Source organism: Heterodontus francisci, chromosome 34 (genome assembly GCF_036365525.1).
Source record: "Heterodontus francisci isolate sHetFra1 chromosome 34, sHetFra1.hap1, whole genome shotgun sequence".
In the NCBI taxonomy this organism is placed as follows: Eukaryota; Metazoa; Chordata; class Chondrichthyes; order Heterodontiformes; family Heterodontidae; genus Heterodontus; species Heterodontus francisci.
In genome coordinates this window covers 36035038-36055614 of record NC_090404.1, presented here as the reverse complement: position 1 = coordinate 36055614, position 20577 = coordinate 36035038, and the positions used below count along the sequence as shown (strand labels likewise).

At 44.9% G+C, this 20577-nt stretch overlaps 2 non-coding genes across 2 annotated transcripts; one reads left to right on the top strand and one right to left on the bottom strand.

Moving 5' to 3' along the window:
- Window positions 1-3430: 3430 nt before the first annotated feature.
- trnam-cau (transfer RNA methionine (anticodon CAU)) lies at window positions 3431-3525 on the bottom strand. The gene is made up of 2 exons: window positions 3488-3525; window positions 3431-3466 (listed from the first exon to the last, which is right to left on the bottom strand). It is a non-coding gene; the product is annotated as a tRNA-Met (tRNA).
- Window positions 3526-12391: 8866 nt separating this feature from the next.
- On the top strand, window positions 12392-12475 carry trnas-cga (transfer RNA serine (anticodon CGA)). Its single transcript has one exon. It is a non-coding gene; the product is annotated as a tRNA-Ser (tRNA).
- Window positions 12476-20577: the final 8102 nt, after the last annotated feature.

Here is a 20577-nt window from a genome sequence, read left to right as displayed (position 1 = left end):
TCGGGTCAGTGACCCTTCTTCGGAACTGTGCAGAAAGTCTCCCTCAACGTTGAACATTACAGCTGATTTCTGTTCAAATTTGTGAGCGATTATTAAAGGATCATTCCATGATACCTCGGTTAATAACAGCAAGTCTAAGCTGTATGTCACACATGAAAACAGTTACATCAATTATTCACTCATTCCCAACGCCACAGTCAGTGAGACCGGGACAAGCAGCAATATTCTAAACCCACACTCTCCAATCACCCACTGTCAACAGAAAACAACAAATCAATCAGAGGGTTACTGTACATCCATGGGACACGGGACACGACAGCCCGGGCCAAACCTCCTCATACTCTGAGCACAATGAAAGAGTTACAAACAATAGTAACAACTTTCAAAATCGTTCCCATGTAAAATGTCTTCATGTTATTTAAAAGCTGACTGTTCTGAAAGTGAGCACCATGGGATTTGTGTTTTTCGTGTTTTTCTGTTAGGTTTGCAATTCACTTTGTGTTGGATATTGAAGAGAATCTCATATCAAAATGAGGACACAACGTAGGTAAACAATAAATCCCAGAACAATTCCTCAGTAAAATGGATTGCAATCTTTGGAAGGAGGTGCACCTAAAAAGTGGAAGATGGGAATGATGTTATTGATGATTGAGTGGAATGTATTGAATCCTTGGGCTTTTGCTGATCAATTTCCTTTTACACCATGGAACACAAAAAAAGCTGAGGCACCAGGAGGAAACCAACAGTTATCTCACTTTAATGAGAGATATGGCAACGCTGCCTTGGGTTGCCCAGTTACCTCAGTCAAGAGAGCATGAAATTCTTAATTCCATGGTTATGGGTTGGAGCTCCATGTTCACTGTGATTGTTTTAAACTTTGCTGCTGCTTTCACGGGCGAACCCCAGCTCTCCATTCCTCCACCACTGTCACCCGCGCTCAAACTGTGTCTTTCTCCAGCACGCTGTTGTGAATATCACAATTCCTGATTTACAAGTGAAAACTGTCGTCCGAATCACTGGACATGTGAGAGAGAAGTTTGTAGATGCAGCCTAATGTACAGCGAATGATAATACTTTAAAAGTGGGAAGTTCCAGTGCAGCATTTGGACAAAAAGAAACTGCTCAGAGTAACAGAATGAGAATGGTCACTTCCTGGGGAACAAATAGCATCGGATCCACGTCATAAAGGATTCCAATGACAATCATCGGATTCATTAGATTCAGGGAGAAAAACTCGGAAACTCATCCTGAACGTCATTTACATGCAGATGAGCTATGAGGAAAGATTGGATAAGGCTGAGTTTGTATTCCTTGGGACAGAGGAAGTTAAGGGGAGATGTAATGGAGGTGTATAAAATAATGAGGGACCTGTTTCTCAATAGACAGGCCAGAATGAGGTTATCATTGCTGAAGCCACATTTAGCGCTGTCAGTAGAAGAAAAACAATCAAGACAGAAAGAGAGTCATGATAGGGGTAGAGTGGGAGAAAGAGGTCTGAAGTTGAACCAGAAGGTGAGAGTGAAGATTCATCATCACAAGTGGTTGAAGTGGTGACCAGGAAGAGTTGTGGAAGATGTGGTCCTCGCACATATTTATTCAAGATGTTTGGTAGTGGAAAAGTTAAGTTTGTACATATAGTTCATTTTTTACCTTCAGAGGTTCACAAAAAATGAAGGAAGTTGGAAAGAATCAAATGAGTCGAATAAATCAGATAATTTGGTTCCGAGTTGAGCACCAATAGTTACTCAATCACAAATCATGCCAGAATCTTGTGCAAGAAAATGTTTGAGTTCCGATCCAAGGCAGAGTTGGAGAGACATGTCTGATGAAATGGAAATTTCAAATACAGCTCAAGGTCAAAATCAGCCTCTGTTGGAGAAACCTCTCCTCAGACTCAGTCCAAGATGGGTCAAGGTCTTTCCACAAGTTCTGGATGTTTGAGTCAGGATAGAAGGTGGCATAGAATTGGGGAGTGGCAAATGTGACACCCTTATTCAAGAAATGTGTAAGGTCAGTCCGAGCAATTAAATGCCAGTTGGTTTAACGTCAGTGGTGGGTAAGATTTCAGAAACAATAGTCAGGGAAAATATCAATTTACATGTAGAGATGTTCAAGTTAATTAAGGATAACCAGAAGGGATTTGTAAAAGACAGATCATGCATGACTAATTGAATTGAATTTTTTGTTGAAGTTAAGGAGAAGTTTGATGAAGGGAGTGTGTTGAATGTTGTTTATATGGATTTTAACAAAATATTTAATAAGGTACCACAGAAAAGGCTTGTTAACAAAATTGTGACTTGTGGAATAGGAGGGTCAGTGTCCATTTGAAGAAGTTATTGGCTTAAGGACTGAAAACAACGAGTCAATGAAAGTGGTTGTTTTTCAGACTGGAGAATGGTAGATAGTGATGTTCCCCAAGATAGCAGAATTTCAAAATTTGCTGACGACAACAAACTTGGAGCTGCAGCAACCAGTGAGCATAATATGAACAGCCAACAACAGGACATAGAAAGGGTAGTCGAACGAACAGAATGTTTGCAGATTGAATTTTATACTGACAAGTGTGAAGTGATGCATTTTGACAGAGGGATTAAGGAGAGGCAATGTAGATGTAATAGCATAGTTCTAACGAATGTGCTGGAACAGAGTGACCTGGGGGTGCAGGTGCATCGATCTTTGAAGGTGGCAAGATATATTGAGAGAATAGTTAGTTAAGCATAAGGAATCTTAGGCTTCATAAATAGAAGTAGTCAGTACAATTTTGGTGAACCTCTTTAAAGCTCTGGTTAGCAGCAACTCTGTCCTGTTCTTGTCAGCACATTTCAGGAACGATATGAGCGTCCTTGAGAGGGTGCAGAGGAGATTTAGCAGATGGGTTCCTGGGATGGAGCATTTTAGTTACAGGGTTAGGTTGGCAGAGCTGGGCTTGTTCTCCTTAGAACAAAAGAGATTGAGGGGAGATTTAATAGAAGTGTACCAGATTATGACAGGCTTGGATAAGTTAGACAAGGGAAACGGCACAAGGAGTAGTGACCAAACATTGCCAGTTCTGTGGGAAAAAAAGGATGTGGGTGAATTGAGGAAGCACTGTTTTTGTATCTCAAGTGATAATGACCTGGAACTCACTGCCCACAAGGATGGTGGAAGCAGAAATGATAAATGCCTTCAGGAGGAATTCTGAGAAAAGCAGGCTTGCAGGACTATGGGCATCGAGCCTGACTGCGTTGCTCTGTGCAGAGCTGGCATGGACCGAGTTGTCTCCTTCTCTGCTGGAAATGACTATGAAGTTTTGCAGGGCTCTCACCGCACGTGGCTCCTGTTGCTTTAATGTCACCTCATCGTTGTTTTCGATCCCTTCTTCTGGCCAGTTCGGACGAACTTTTCTGCACTGTCAAGCTGTTTCTCATTGCACCCCGTTTCTAAAATTCAGTGCTCCACGTGAGGCTTGAACTCACAACCTCGACATCGTTCATTAATTATACTGCTGTATGAGTACCACACGCTAACCGATTGCGCCACTGAAGCCACAACACACCGCCTATAGTATGGGGAGCTGCAGGCAAGTTAGCCGAACATCAGTCATCTGGTAAATGTTCCAATCTATGATAAAGGAAGTATTAACAAGCACTTAGAAAATCATTGTCTGATCAAACAAAGTCAACATGTTTTTACCGAATGGAAATCTTGAATGACAAATTTATTCCAGAATTCTGAGTATGTAACTGAAAGGGCAGACAAAGGGGAACCAGGAATGTAGTATAATTGGATTTCCAAAAGGCATTCGGTAAGATACCATGGAAGATTAATATACTAGATCAAGGCTCATGGAATTGAAGTAATATATTAGCATGCAGGGATGACTTAGAGGTTAACGGACAGAAAGCAACGAGTAGGGATAAATGGAGAATTTTCAAGATATCAGACTGCAACTCGTGGAGTGCCTCAAGGATCAGTGCTGGGGCCACAGCTGTGTCCAATACCGAGAGTGTGGTGGAAGCAGATTCGGTCCTGGGTTGAAGAGAAGATTGGTCCTTATCATCATTGATGCCAGCCTTTAGATAATTCCATTAAATCCACGTGCTATCAAGAGACGGGTGAAGGCAGTGAATTTCCAAAACACGATGGGCCCTGATACAATTCCAACTGTCATACTGAAGATCTGTGCTCTCGAACCAGCTGTGTCCTCAGAGAAGTTGTTTCAGTACAATTGCAAAACGCACATCTTCCTGACAATGCGAAATTTGCCCAGCTATGTCCTGTCTACAAAAATCGGGAAAAGTCCAATCCACCCATTAACTACCCCATCAGTCTACTCCCAATCATCAGCAAAGTTGTGGAAGGTATCGTTGACAGTGCTATCAATAAACAATTACTCAGTAACACATCGCTGACCGATGCTCAGTTTGGATTCCACCAGGGGCACGCAATTCCAGACTTCATTACAACCTTGGCCAAACATGGAAAATAGAGTTGTATTGGAGAGATGACAGTGTCTGCCTTTGACATCAAGGTAACATTGGACCCTGTATGGTATCAAGGAGCCCGAGCAAAACTGGAGGCAATGGGAAAGAGAGGGGAAACGCTCCACGAGATGAAGTCATACCTAACACAAAGGTATGTCCCAGGGGGAGTGTTTGCTAGAGTGGTTGGGGAGGGTTAAACTAAAATGGCAGGGGAATGGGAAACTTTGCAAGGAGTCAGAGGAAGGGTGATCAAGGACAAGAACCAAAGGGGAATAAGAAAAGTGATAGGCAGAGAAATCAAGGGCCTGAATCAAACAGGGCCACAGTGAAAAATAGTGGGAAGGAGACAAGTAATGTCAAAAAGAGAAGCCTTAGGCTTTGCAACTTAACGTGTGGAGTATTAATAATCTTCTTCTTTGGCCTCCTTGTCTCGAGAGACAATGGGTAAGCGCCTGGAGGTGGTCAGTGCTTTGTGGAGCAGCGCCTGGAGTGGCTATAAAGGCCAATTCGAGAGTGACAGACTCTTCCACATGTGCTGCAGATAAAGTAGGTTGTCAGGGCTGTTATGCAGTTGGCTCTCCCCTTGCATTTCTGTCTTTTTTCCTGCCAACTGCTAAGTCTCTTCGACTCACCACGCTTTAGCCCCGCATTTATGGCTGCCCGCCAGCTTTAACGATCACTGGCAACTGACTCCCACGACTTGTGATCAATGTCACAGGACTTCATGTCGCGTTTGCAGACATCTTTAAAGGGGAGACATGGACGGCTGGTACCAGTGATGAGCTCGCTGCACAATGTGTCCTTGGGGATCCTGCCATATTCCATGCAGCTCACATGGCCAAGCCATCTCAAGCACCGCTGGCTCAATAGGGTGCATAAGTTGGGGATGTTGGCGGCCTCGAGGACTTCTGTGTTGGAGATACGATCTTGCCACCTGATGCCAAGGATTCTCCAGAGGCAGCGAAGATGGAATGAATTGAAACATCGCTCTTGGCTGACATACATTGTCCAGGCCTCGTTGCTGTAGAACAAGGTACTGAGGACACTGGCTTGATACACTCGGACCTTTGTGTTCTGTGTCAGTGCGCCATTTTCCCACACTCTCTTGGCCAGTCTGGACATAGCAGTGGAAGCCTTTCCCGTGCATTTGTTGATTTCTGCATCGAAAGATAGGTTACTGGTGATAGTTGAGACTAGGTAGCTGAACTCTTGAACCACTTCCGGAGAATCGTCGCCGATATTGATGGATGAAGCATTTCTGATGAGCTGTCCCATGATGTTCATTTTCTTGAGGCTGATTGTTCGGCCAAATTTGTTTTAGGCAGCCGCAAACCTGTCGATGAGACTCTGCAGACACTCTTCAGTGTGAGATGTTAATGCAGCACTGTCAGCAAAGAGGAGTTCCCTGATGAGGAATTTCCGTACTTTGGTCTTCACTCTTAGACGGGAAAGGTTGAACAACCTGCCACCTGATCTTGTGTGGAGGAAAATTCCTTCTACTGAAGACTTGAATGCATGTGAGAGCAGCAGGGAGAAGAAGATCCCAAACAGCGTGGGTGCGAGAACACAGTCCTGTTTCACGCCGCTCGGAATAGGTAAGGAGTCTGATGAGGTGCTGCTATACTGGATTGTGCCTTTCATATTGTCATGGAATGAGGTGATGATACTTAGTAGCTCTGGTGGACATCTGATCTTTTTTAGTTGTCTGAAGAGACCACGTCTGCTGACGAGGTCAAAGGCTTTGGTGAGATCAATGAAAGCAACGTAGAGGGGCATCTGTTTTTCACGGCCTTTCTCCTGTAGCTGACGAAGGGAGAACAGCATGTCAATGATCAATCTCTCTGCTCGAAAGCCACATTGTGCCTCAGGGTAGACATGCACGGCCAGCTTCTGGAGTCTGTTTAAAGCGACTCGAGCGAAGACATCCCCACTATACTGAGCAGGGAGATTCCATGGTAGTTGTTGCAGTCACCACGGTCACCTTTGTTCTTATAGAGGGTGATGATATTGGCATCCTGCATGTCCTGTGGTACTGCTCCCTCGTCCCAACACAGGCAAAGCAGTTCGTATAGTGCTGAGAGTATAGCAGGCTTAGCACGCTTGATTATTTCAGGGGTAATGCTGTCCTTCCCAGGGGCATTTCCACTGGCTAGGGAATCAATGGCATCACTGAGTTCTGATTTTTTTTGCTGTATGTCCAGCTCATCCATGAGTGGCAGAGACTGGGCTGCATTGAGGGCGGTCTGAGTGACAACATTTTCCCTGGAGTACAGTTCTAGGTAGTGCTCCACCCAGAGGTTCAATTGCTTGCGTTGGTCAGTAGTTGTGTCCCCTGATTTAGATTTGAGGGGGGCGATCTTCTTGATGGGTGGCCCAAAAGCTCTCTTAATACCATCATGCATATCTCTGATTCTTCCGGTGTCGGAGGCCAGCTGAATATGGCTGCATAGGTGTTACCAGTCATCATTTGCACAGCACCTGGCTGTTCTTAGTGCAGCGTTTCTGGCTGCTTTAAGTGCTACAGATGTTAGCTCGCTGGGGACTTTCTTGGAGTTCAACAGTGCAATGCACTTAGCGGCTATGACAGAGTCCAGCTCTTCAAAGTGAGATTGAAACCAGTCTGCATTCTACTTCACACATTTACCATAGGTGATAATAGCTGACTCATAGATGGCATCTCTGATGTAGGCGCACTTGGTCTCTGCATCCCCTGTGGGAGTGTTTTGAAGGGCTTTTTCAAGTTGAATTTAGAAATTTATGTAACAACTGTGGATAAGAAATTCTCTTCGTGTTGATGAGTGAGTGGCTCTTCTGCTTGGAGTGATGCAGCTTCTTTGGTTTGAGTCTAACCTTGCTGCACACCAGGGAATGGTCCGTATGAGCAATAAAGTGGATGAATTAATTGTGCAATTGGATGTAAACGGGTATGATATAGTTGGGATTACGGAGACATGGCTGCAGGCTGACCAGAGATGGGAAACGAACATCCAGGAGTATTTGAAATAAAAACAAAAAATGCTGGAAATACTCAGCAGGTCTGGCAGCATCTGTGGAGAGAGAAGTTAACGTTTCAGGTCAGTGACCCTTCTTCAGGACTGGCAAATATTGGAAATGTAAAAGGTAATAAGCAAGTAAAGTATGGGTGCGGCAAGAGATAACAAGGAGAAGGTGGAAATAGGACAAAGTCACAGAATTGCTGACCAGTAGGTCATGGAGCAAAGATATGTAAATGGTGCGCTGAAAGACAAAGCATTCGTACAGAAAGGGTGTCAACGGACTGAAAATTGAACAGCTGCAAGTACAAACATGAAAAAAATAGTGGGTAAGCAAATTGATCAAACTAATGTACGGCAGATGAAGTATAATGTGAATAAATGTGATGTTATCCACTTTGGTGGCAAAAGCAGGAAGGCAGATTATTATCTGAATGCCTATAAACTGAGAGAGGAGAATATCCAACGAGACCTGCATGTTCTCGTACGCCAGTCGCTAAACGTAAGCATGCAGGTGTGACAGGTGTAAAAAAAAAAGGCAAACGTTATGTTGGCCTTCATTGCGATAGGATTCGAGTAGAGGAGCAGGAATGTCTTGCTGCAATTATACAGGGCCTTGGTGAGGCCACACCTGGAATACTGTGTAGTTTTGGTCGCCTTATCTGAGGTAGGATGTTCTTGCTCTCGAGGGAGTGCAACGAAGTTGTACCAGACTGAATTTTGGGATGGCCAGACTGACGTATGAGAGATTGAATTGGTTAGGATTATATTCGCTGGAGTTCAGAAAGCTGAAGGGGTGGCGGTGGGGGTGGGGTGGTGGGGTGGTGGGGTGGGGGCGGGTTGTGTGTGTGTGGGGGCGGGGAGGGGATCTCATAGAAACCTATAAATTTCTAACAAGCCTTGACATGGTAGATGCAGGAAGGATGTTCCCGATGGTGGGGGAGTCCAGAACCAGTGGTCATAGACTAAGGATACGGGGTAAACCATTGGTCAGTGACACTCAGTTTCGGTTCACTCATCTCCTGACCTCATTACAGCCTTGGTTCAAACATGGACAAAAGAACTGAACTCAAGAGGTGAGGTGAGAGTGACTGCCCTTGACATCAAGGCAGCAATTGACCGAGTATGGCATCAAGGAGCCCTAGCAAAACTGAGGTCAACGGAAATCAGGGGGAAGCCCTCCGCTGGCTGGAGTCATACCTGGTGCAAAGGAAGATGGTTGTGGTTGTTGGAGGTCAATCATCTGAGCTCCAGGACATCACTGCAGGAGTTCCTCAGGGTAGTGTCCTAGACCCAACCATCTTCAACTGCTTTATCAATGGCCTTCCGTCAATCGTAAGGTCAGAAGTGGGGATGTTGGCGGATGATTGCATAATGTTCAGCACCATTCGTGACTCCTCAGATACTGAAGCAGTCCGTGTAGAAACGCAGCAAGACCTGGATAATATCCAGGCTTGGGCTGATAAGTGGCAAGTAACATTCGCGCCACACAAGTGCCAGACAATGTCCATCTCCAACAAGAGAGAATCTAACCATCTCCCCTTGACATTCAACAGCATTACCATCGCAGAATCCCCCACTATCAACATCCTAGGGGTTACCATTGACCAGAAACTGAACTGGAGTAGCCATATAAATACCATGGCTACAAGAGCAGGTCAGAGGCTAGGAATCCTGAGGCGAGTAACTCAGTTTCTGACTCCCATAAGCCTGCCCACCATCTACAAGGCATAAGTCAGGAGTGTGATGGAATACTCTCCACTTGCCTGAATGGGTGCAGCTCCAACAACACTCAAGAAGCTCGACACCATCCAGGACAAAGCAGCCCACTTTATTGGCACCCCATCTACAAACAATCACTCCCTCCACCACCGACGCACAGTGGCAGCAGTGTGTACCACCTACAAGATGCTCTGCAGCAATGCAGCAAGGCTCCTTAGACAGCACCTTCCAAACCCGCGACGTCTACCAACTAGAAGGACAAGGGCAGCAAATACATGGGAACACCACCACCTGCAAGTTCCCCTCCAAGTCACACACCATCCTGACTTGGAACTATATCGCTGCTCCTTCACTGTCGCGAGGTCAAAATCCTTGAACTCCCTTCCTCACAGCACTGTGGGTATACCGACACCAAATGAACTGCAGCAGTTCAGGAAGGCAGCTCACCACCACCTTCTCAAGGGCAATTAGGGATGGGCAATAAATGCTGGCCTGGCCAGCGTCACCCACATCCCATGAATGAATTATAAAAAATTCAGGACTGAGATGAAGAGACGTTTCTTCACCCAGAAAGTGGTGAACCTGTGGAATTCGCTCCCACAGAAGGCAGTTGAGGTCAAAACATTGTATGTTTTCAAGCTCTTGGTCTCAAAGGGATCGATGGATATGGGGGAAAAGCGGAAACAGATTAGTGAGTTGGATGATCAGCCATGATCAGAATGAATGGCGGACCAGGCTCGAAGGGCCGAATGGCCTACTCCTGCTCCTATCTTCTATTCTTCTATTTCAAAAGGCAGATGGTTGTGTTGTTGGGCGTCAATCATCTCAGCTCCTGGACATAATTGCAGGAGTTCCTCAGATCTTGTCCTGGATCCAATCAACTTCAGATGCTTCATCAATGACCGTCCCTCCATCACAAGGTCAGACGTGGGGATGCTCGCTGATGATTGCACTATGGTTGGTACCATTCTCGACTCCTCAGACACTGAAGCAGTCCATATGCATATGCAGCAAGGCCTGGACTACAGTCAAGCTTGGACTGATAAACGGCAAGTTACAGTCACACCTCACAATTGCTGGACAATTTCATCCCCAACAAGAGAAATTCTAAACATCTCCCCTTGAAGTTCAACGGCATTATCATTGCTGAATCCTCCACCATCAACATCCTGGGGATTTGCCTTGCCCATCCCTAATTTCCCTTGAGTAGGTGGTGGTGAGCTGCCTTCTTGAACCGCTGCAGTCCATGTGGTGTCGGTGTATGGACAGTGCTGTTAGGGAGGGAGTTCCAGGATTTTGATCCAATATCAGTAAAGGAACGGTGATATATTTCCAAGTCAGGATGGTGTGGGGCTTGGAGGGGAACTAGCAGATAGTGATATCCCCACTCATCTGCTGTCCTTGCCCTTCCAGGTGGCAGAGGTCACGCGTTTGCAAAGCGCTGTCGAATTGCAAAGTGCTGTTGAAGGAGTTGTGGTGAGTTGCTGCAGTGTATCTTGTAGATGATACACACTGCTGCCATTGTGCTTTGGTGGCAAAGGGAGTGAATGTTTATGGTGGTGGATGGGCTGCCAATCAAGTGGGCTGCTTTGTCCCGGATGGAGTTGAGCTTCCTGAGGGCAGCTCCAATATCATTCAAGTAAGTGGAGAGTATTCCATCGCACTCCTGACTTGTGTCTTGTAGATGGCGGACAGGCTTTGGGGTGTCAGGTGTTGGGTTAATCGCTGCAGAATTCCCAGCCTCGGACCCGCTGTTGTAGACACAGTATGTATGTGGCTGGTTCAGTTCTGTTTCTGGTCAATGGCATCCCCCAAAATTGTTGATAGTCGGGGTTTCAGCGATCATAATTCCATTGAACTGGGGTTCCATTCCCAATGCGGTCATAATTTGTGTTATATTGGTGACCAATGGTGCACCACAGGGATCGGTGCTGGGACCCTTGCTGTTTCTTATATCAGCAGAAAAGCTGCTCAGGTGGAAAGTCCAAAATAAAAGCATCACATGTTAGAAAGATTCAGCAGATCAGGCAGCTTTTGTCGAGAAATCCTCTTCACTAAAAAAGATCTTTCTCAAACAATTGTGTTAGACTATCGCAGCTGCTTCAGTGGGACTGTGAATGGATAATGGTGAATACTCTGTGTTGTGGTCACAGCTACTCCAAATCCAGATAGAGCTTGCTTTGTGTCTTAAACCGGCTGCTGCACCAACTAATGGAATGCAGCAAATAACCAATCCTTACTTCTTGAAAATGAATTTCTTCTTGATGGAGAAAAAAAACTATTGTCTCCTTTTACAGCATTTCACTTACACATGCCTGTGCTTCACGTTCCAACATTCAAACCCGCCCCTTCTCTCAGATTATTCCTTCCACTATTAACACTGACTTGTTTCCATTTCAGTTCACTGTGGCTTAGCAGACTGTAACATTCACTTTCACGGTCTTAAAGCCGTTAACATTGCTCAGTTACCACCGCTGTTTCGATGCTGCACACGTTCCATTCACACCAATGTTCATTTGGACCTTGAACTGAGTCTATCCAATTAATGGAGAAAGAAACTGGAACACACTACCTGAAGGGGTGGTAGTGGCAGGAACACTCACAACATTTAATAAATATTTAGATGAGCACTTGAAACGCCATAGCATACAATGCTGCGGGCCAAGTGCTCGAAATGGGATTAGAATAGATGGGTGCTTGATAGCTGGCACAGATACGATGGGCCGAAGGGCCTATTCCTGTGCTGTGCAGCTGTATATCTCTAAAGTTGATGAGGGTAGCGGTAATGTGAGTGATGTTGTGGAGATGGACTTTAAAAAGCATTTGGTGAAATACCACATAATCAACTTGTTAGAAAAATTAAAGTGATGGAATTAAAGGACCAGTGACAGCACGGATACATAATTTTCTGAGGTACAGAAAACAGAGAATAGCGAGAAGAGAAGAGGACTGATTTCCAGGGTGATGGGGAAAAGCTGCATTGTGGGATTAAACTGACTGATCTTTCAAAGAGCTGGTGCAGGCTCGGTGGATCGAGAGGATTCCTTCTGTGTTGTAAACTACACTGATTCCATCATGGGAATTTTAACATACACTGGGAGATGCAACTCAACACAAGGCTCAAAGGCAATGATTCCCCAGAATATGTCTCATTTAAGCAATTGTCTAATGCATTGTACCAATGATTTAATTAGAAGAGCCAGCAACAGCTGAGCTGTGATGGCCGAGTGGTTAAGGCGTTGGACTCGAAATCCAATGGGGAATTTTCCTGCGCTGGTTCAAACCCTGCTCACAGCGGCTTTGTGTCATTCTTCTTGAGTTGACTGCTCACTTTGCTGGTTGGAAATGTTCAAATGTCTCAGTATCAATCAGAGATCGTGGATTTGTCATAAACTGAACAAAAGGCAAAAAATGTGTGAGAAATAAACAAACAAATCAGCCTGTTGAAGGTGAAGAAATGGGAAAAGCAGCTAATATTGAAAGGCGTGGGTGAGCTTCACTGGTGTTCGAGTGGTGTGGGCTCAATGCATTCACTCTCGCGTTCTGGGTTTGATTCCTGGTCAGAAAGTAATCAGTCTTTTTTACTGTTATGACAACTCTCACAAACGTGACTGAAATTAAAAAGAAACAGCAAATGGTTCGCAACTCGGCGGTCATAGAGTTATACAGCAGAAAAACAGGCCCTTCGGCCAATCGTGTCTGTGCCGGTCATAAAGAACCTAACTATTCTAATCCCATTTTTCAGCACTTGGCCTGCAGCCTTGTATTCTCTGCCGTTTCAAGTGCTCATCGAAATACTTGGTAAATGTTGTGAGGGTTCCTGCCTCCACCAACCCTTTTCAGGCAGTGTGGTCCAAATTCCAAACACCCTCTGAGTGAACTTCTTCCCTCAAATCCACTCTAAACTTCCTGCCCCCTACCTTAAATCTATGCCCCCTGGTTATTGACACCTCCGCTAAGGAAAAGGTTTCTTCCTGTCGAACCTATCAATGCCCCTCTAATTTTCTATACCTCAATCGTGTCCCCCCTCAGCCTTCTCTACTCTAAGGAAAATAACCCGAGCCATTTCAGTCTCTCTTCATAACTGAAATGCTCCAGGTCAGACAACATCATTGTGAATCGCCTCTGCATCCTCTCCAGGGCAATCACATCCCTCCTATAAGGTGCTGCCCAGAGTACTGTGCACAGTACTCCAGCTGTGGCCTAACTAGCATTTTATACAGCTCCATCATAACCTCCCTGCTCTTAAATTCTGTGCCTCGGCTAATAAAGGCAATTATCCCATATGCCTGCCTAACCACCTCATCTGCCAGTGCTGCTGCTTTCAGTGGTCTATAGACAAGTACACCAAGGTCCCCCAGACCTTCTGTACTTCCTAGGGTCCTACCATCCATTGTATATTCCCTTGCCTTGTTAGTCCTCCAAAATGCATCACCTCACACTTATCAGGATTAAATTCCATTTGCCACTGCTCCACCCATCTTACCAGCCCCTCTATATCGTCCTGTAATCTAAGGCTTTCCTCCTCACTATTTACGACACCACCAATTTTCGTGTCATCTGCGAATTTACTGATCATACCTCCTATATTCATGTCTAAATCATTAATGTACACGACAAACAGCAAGGGTCCCAGCAGTGATCCCTGCGCTACACCACTTGTCACAGGCTTCCACTCACACAAACAACCCACGACGACCACCCTCTGCCTCCTGCCACTAAGCCAATTTTTGATCCACTTTGCCAAAGTTCCCTGGATCCCATGGGCCCTTACCTTCTTAACCAATCTCCCATGCGGGACTTTATCAAAAGACTTACTAAAGTCTATTTGACTACATCAACTGGTTTACCCTCATCTACACATCTAGCCACCACCTCAAAGAATTCAATCAAGTTAGTTAGACACGATCCCTCCCTGACAAAGACATGTTAACTGTCCCTAATTAATCCCTGCCTCTCCAAGTGGAGATTAATCCTGTCCCTCAGAATTTCTTCCAATAGTTGCCCAACCACTGATGTTAGACTGTCATTACCTGGTTTATCCCTGGAACCCGTCTTGAAGAAAGTTACCATATTCGCTGTCCTCCAATCCTCTGGTACGTCTCCTGTGGCCAGATAGGATCTGAAAATTTGTGTCAAAGCCCCTCTGATCACCTCCCTTGCCTCACATCATAGCCTGGGATACATCGCACCTGGGCCTGGGGATTTATCAAATTTTAAGCACGCTAAAACAGGTAATGATTCCTCCCTTTCAATGTTAATGTGTTCAAGTACATCACAATCTCCCTCCCTGATATCTACACCCACATCGTCCTTCTCCATAGTGAACACAGATGAAAAGTAATCTTTTAAAACCTCACCTATAACCTCCAGCTCCACACACAGATTGCCACTTTGGCCCCTAATGGACCCCTGTTTCGCCTGTAGATTCTATACCCTGGAATATTGAGTTGCCAGTTCTGCCCCTCCATCAATCATGTCTCTGTGATATCAATAATATCATAATCCAATGTGATAATCTTCACCCTCAATTCATCTGCCTTACTGGTAAGATTCCTTTCATTAAAATAGATGCAATCCAGTCTTGCATTTTTCACTTGTGCCTTAACAATATTTGCTCTGCATTCCACAGTGACTCAGTTTTTCTTTTATATTTGGCTGTGCATCACCCCCTACTGTACCTCCACTTTGTTTCCCATTCCCCTGCCAAATTATGTTAGCACCCTGCAACCCCACTCACCCCGCCCCCGCACCCACCACCCCACCCCAGCCCCGCACACCCAACAGCACTACCAAACCTCTCAGCAAGATTGTGGTCCCGTTCCAGTTCAGGTGCAACCCACGCAACCTGCACGCCAGAAACAGACCCAGTGATCCCTCCTGCACCATCTCCTCAGCCACGCATTCATCTGCTCTATCCTCCTATTCCTATACTCACTCGCATGTGGCACCAGGAGTAATCCAGAGAATACACCGTTTGAGATCCTGCTTTCAATCTTCTACCTGGCTCCCTAAATTCCTGTTGCAGTGCCTCATCCCTCTTTCTGCCTATGCCGGTGTGTACCACGACCTCTGAATGTTCACCCTCCCCCTTCAGAATGTCCTGCAGCTGCTCCATGACATACTTGACCAGAGCACCAGGGAGGCAACATACCATCCTGGAGACCGTTTCCCACCACAGAAACGCCTATCTGTACACCTCACGATAGAATCCCCTATCACAATAGCTCTTCCACTCTTTTTCCTGCCCTGCTGTGCAGCTGAGCCACCTGCAGCATCTGTGGAGAGAGCGAAACACAATTAAAGGTCCAGGTCGGTGACTGTGCAGCAGAGCTGAAGAAGTCAGAGATGTAACTGGTCGCTAACAGTTATAGAGACAGAGCTTGGGATGGAAAGGGGAACATGTTAGAACACAGAGTGATGAACTGATGAAAGTGAGGAAGAGGCCAGGAAAGTATGGGTGGCAGGCAATGGGGCAGATATTTCTGCCTGCTGCTCAACCTGCACAAATATCATTCCTGATCAACAAATCACAACTGCTCTGTCAACGAATCATGCTGGACCGAATGGCCTCCTTCTGTACTGTACCTTTCTGCTATTGTATGTTCATTAACAGCACTGCTGCTGCCTTCACAGTCATTCTACCAACTTACAACCCATTCGAGCCAAATACACATTGAAAACCAGTGAGAAATTATGCAGCGTTTGAAATATAAGCAAGTGGTAAAAGATTGGAAGGAGAGTGTGACTGGGGATAATTGCTAATGGGAACAACTCTTACACATTCCAGTATTCAGTATCTGGAAGAAGCAGGAAGATGAGATCACAGTGCTTATTTATCCCATTATCTGCAACACCCATTGTTTCCCAATGTCCTCCATCTTTCATTCCCATTCCTGGCTTTCCAGGGAAATCTGGGTTTCATGAATTCGATGTGTTCACATCAGGCATCTAACTCACCTGGGAGCTGGAGGAACAGAGAGAGCTGGAGAAAAAGCAATGATAGAAGAAGGAGATCCCACATGAAACTGGCAGAATTTGATGTGTGTCAGTTGTTTCTATTGATGTATGACGGCAGTGTGCTGCTTTGTACATTGATGAGGTTGGTTCATCTTGGAAATTGAAAATTGTACATCTGCAGCTTTGTGGACATGTCAACACATTCGGTGCTGTCATTGCCTGAACAAGGCTTTTGTGTTTCAGGTAAACATTTGATTGTTTTAATGAGAAACTAAACTGTGATGAAAGTGGCCTGAAGTGAAGAAATAGCAAATATAGCATGGAGCAGCTAACTTGTAGTGAATTCTGGTAGATTCCCTGGTGGTCTTGTGGTTGGAATTCAATGCTTTCTACATCGCAGACATGGTTATATTCCCAGTCAAGGAATGAAACACGGTCAGGAAATGAATTTTTCTTGCTGCTGTATGAACTGACACAAAAAATGCATTCCTTGCTGAATAAAAACGTAATAAAGCTCATTAGGAATAATATTTGTTCTTCTGTTCTCTTTGTTCTTTTGTTCTCTTTTGCACCACCTCACTTTATTTGCTTAAAATGTATTACATTGCTAACCTTTGCCCCTTCTGGTGAAATGTCGCTGACCTTTCACATTCACTCTGCCACGCTCTCCATGCATGCGGCCAGACTTGCTGAATATTTCCAGCACGTTTTGTTTTTATTTCAGATTTCCAGCATCTGCAGTATTTTGCTTTTATATTAGAGTTGTTACGACAGGCGTACTTCTTTTAGTCTTCATGAATTTTAACAAGTTCCAACATGGAAGACTGGCAGATATGAAGCAATGTCACTGAGCAGCACGAACAGAAATCGGTATTACATTCGATTAAAATCACAATTATCTATCACTGTGCAGTGTGAGGGCACTTCATGATGAAACGATCACTGCTTCAGAAAATTCTTGAAGAGAGCATGGTGCAGAAGGCCATTCAAGAGGTGCGAGCAAAAAGGCAAGTGGTAGTTATCGGGGATTCTATAATGAGGGGGATAGATAGTATCCTTTGCAATCCTGATCAGGAGTCCCGCATGGTGTGTTGCCTGCCCGGTGCCAGGTTGCTGGACATCTCTGACCGGCTTGAAAGGATATTGGAGCGGGAGGGGGAGGATCCAGTTGTTGTGGTCCACGTTGGGACTAACAACATAGGCAAGGCTAGGATGGAGGACCTGTTTGGGGATTATAAAGCACTGGGAACGAAATTAAGGAACAAGTCCTCATAATCTCCAGATTACTGCCCGAGCCACGTGCAAATGCCTGTAAAAATGGTACGGCAATTATCATGGGGGATTTTAATCTACATGTAGATTGGTCGAACCAGCTCAGTCAGGGTAGCCTTGAGGAGGAGTTCATTAAGTGTATCCGTGATAGTTTTCTTGAACAGTATGTCAGGGAACCGAAGAGGGAGCAAGCTATCCTAGATCTAGTCCTGTGTAATGAGACAGGAATAATTAATGACCTCATAGTTAGGGATCCTCTTGGAAGGAGTGATCACAGTGTGGTTGAATTTAGAATACAGATGGAGAGTGTGAAGATAAAATCCAATACCAGGGTCCTGCGCTTGAACAAGGGGGACTACAATAGAATGAGGGAGGACTTGGCTAAAGTAGACTGGAAACAAAGATTTTATGGTAGGACAGTTGACGAGCAGTGGAGGACTTTCAAAGCAATTTTTCAAAGTGCTCAGCAAAAGCATATTCCAGTGAAAAGGAAGGACTGGAAGAAAAGGGGTAATCTGCCATGGGTGTCTAAGGAAATAAGGGAGGCTATCAAATTGAAAGAGAAGGCATACAAAGTGGCCAAAAACAGCATGAAACTAGAAGATTGGGAAAACTTTAAAGGTCAACAGAAAGCCACAAAAATAGCTATAAAGAAAAGTAAGATAGAACATGAGAAAAAACTAGCACAGAATATAAAGACAGATAGCAAAAGTTTCTACAAATATATAAAACGAAAAAGAGTGGCTAAAGTAAACGTTGTTCCTTTAGAGGATGAGAAGGGGAATTTAGTTATGGGATATGATGAAATGGCCGAGGCATTGAACAGGTATTTTGCATCAGTCTTCACAGTGGAGGACATTAATAACATGCCAGCAATTGACAAAGAGACGAACGAAGGTGAGGACCTGGAAACAATCATTATTACGGAAGAGGTAGCGTTGCGCAAGCTAATGGAGCTGAGGAATGATAAGTCTCCTGGCCCTGATGGAATGCATCCCAGGGTACTAAAAGAGATGGCGGGAGAAAGAGCAGATGCACTGGCGGTAATTTTCCAAAATTCACTGGACTCTGGGGTAGTCCCAGCAGATTGGAAAACAGCAGATGTGATGCCACTGTTTAAAAAGGGAGGTAGACAAAAGATGGGGAATTATAGACCGGTTAGCTTAACCTCTGTAGTGGGGAAGATGCTTGAGTCTATTATCAAGGAAGAAATAGCAGGGCATTTCGATAGAAATTGTCCCATTGGGCAGACGCAGCATGCGTTCATGAAGGGCAGGTCATGCTTGACAAATCTTTTGGAATTCGATGATGACATTAGGAGCAAGGTGGACAATGGGGACCCAGTGGATGTGGTGTACCTAGATTTCCAAAAGGCCTTCGACAAGGTGCCGCACAAGAGGCTGCTGCATAAGATAAGGATGCATGGCGTTAGGGGTAAAGTATTAGCATGGATAGAGGATTGGTTGACGAACAGGAAGCAGAGAGTGGGGATAAAAGAGTGCTATTTTGGTTGGCAATCAGTGGTGTGCCTCAGGGATCAGTGTTGGGACCGCAATTATTTACAATTTATATAGATGATTTGGAGTTGGGGACCACGTGTAGGTTGTCAAAGTTTGCAGACGACACTAAGATGAGTGGCAGAGCAAAGTGTGCAGATGACTGTGAAACTTTGCAGAGGAACATAGATACATTGAGTGAGTGGGCAAAGGTCCGGCAGATGGAATACAATGTTAATAAATGTGAAGTCATTCATTTCGGTAGGAGTAACAGTAAAAAGGATTATTACTTGAATGGTAAAAAGTTGCAGCATGCTGCTATGCAGAGGGACCTGGGTGTCCTTGTGCATGAATCGCAGAAGGTTGGTCTGTAGGTACAGCAAGTAATTAGGAAGGCAAATGGAATTTTGTCCTTCATTGCTAAAGGGATTGAGTTTAAAAGCAGAGAGGTTATGTTGCAGCTGTATAAGGTACTGGTGAGGCCGCACCTGGAGTACTGTGTGGAGTTTTGGTCTCCTTACTTGAGAAAGGATATACTAGCACTGGAGAGGGTGCAGAGGAGGTTCACTAGGTTGATTCTGGAGTTGAGGGGGTTGCCTTATGAGGAGAGACTGAGTAGATTGGGATTATATTCATTGGAATTCAGAAGAATGAGGGGGGAATCTTATAGAAACATATAAAATTATGAAGGGAATAGATAAGATACAAGAAGAAGTTCCAGAGATGTAGAGGAAAGGATAGTGAAGATGATTCTCGACAGGAGCGAGAGTAACAGGGTAGTTGTTATGGGGGACCTTAAATTTCCAAATATTGACTGGAAATACTATAGTTCGAGTACTTTAGATGGGTCAGTTATTGTCCAGTGTGTGCAGGAGGGTTTTCTGACACAGTATGTAGACAGGCCAACCAGGGGCGATGCCACATTGGATTTGGTACTGGGTAATGAACCCGGCCAGGTGTGAGATTTAGATGTAGGTGAGCACTTTGGTGATAGTGATCACAATTCGGTTAGGTTTACCTTAGCGATGGGCAGGGTCAGGTATATACCGCAGGGCAAGAATTATAGCTGGGGGAAAGGAAATTATGATGCGATTAGGCAAGATTTAGGATGCATAGGATGGGGAAGGAAACTGCAGGGATGGGAACAATCGAAATGTGGAGCTTATTCAAGGAGCAGCTACTGCGTGTCCTTGATAAGTATGTACCTGTCAGGCAGGGAGGAAGTTGTCGAGCGAGGGAACCATGGTTTCCTCAAGAAGTTGAAGCGCTTGTCAAGAGGAAGAAGAAGGCTTATGTTAGGATGAGACATGAAGGCTCAGTTAGGGCGCTTGAGAGTTACAAGCTAGCCAGGAAGGATCTAAAGGGAGAGCTAAGAAGAGCAAGCAGAGGACACGAGAAGTCATTGGCGGATAGGATCAGGGAAAACCCTAAGGCTTTCTATAGGTATATCAGGAATAAAAGAATGACTAGAGTTAGATTAGGGCCAATCAAGGATAGTAGTGGGAAGTTGTGTGTGGAATCAGAGGAGATAGGGTAAGTGTTAAATGAATATTTTTCGTCAGTATTTACAGTAGAGAAAGAAAATGTTGTCGAGGAGAATACTGAGATTCAGACTACTAGGCTAGATGGGATTGAGGTTCACAAGGAGGAGGTGTTAGCAATTTTGGAAAG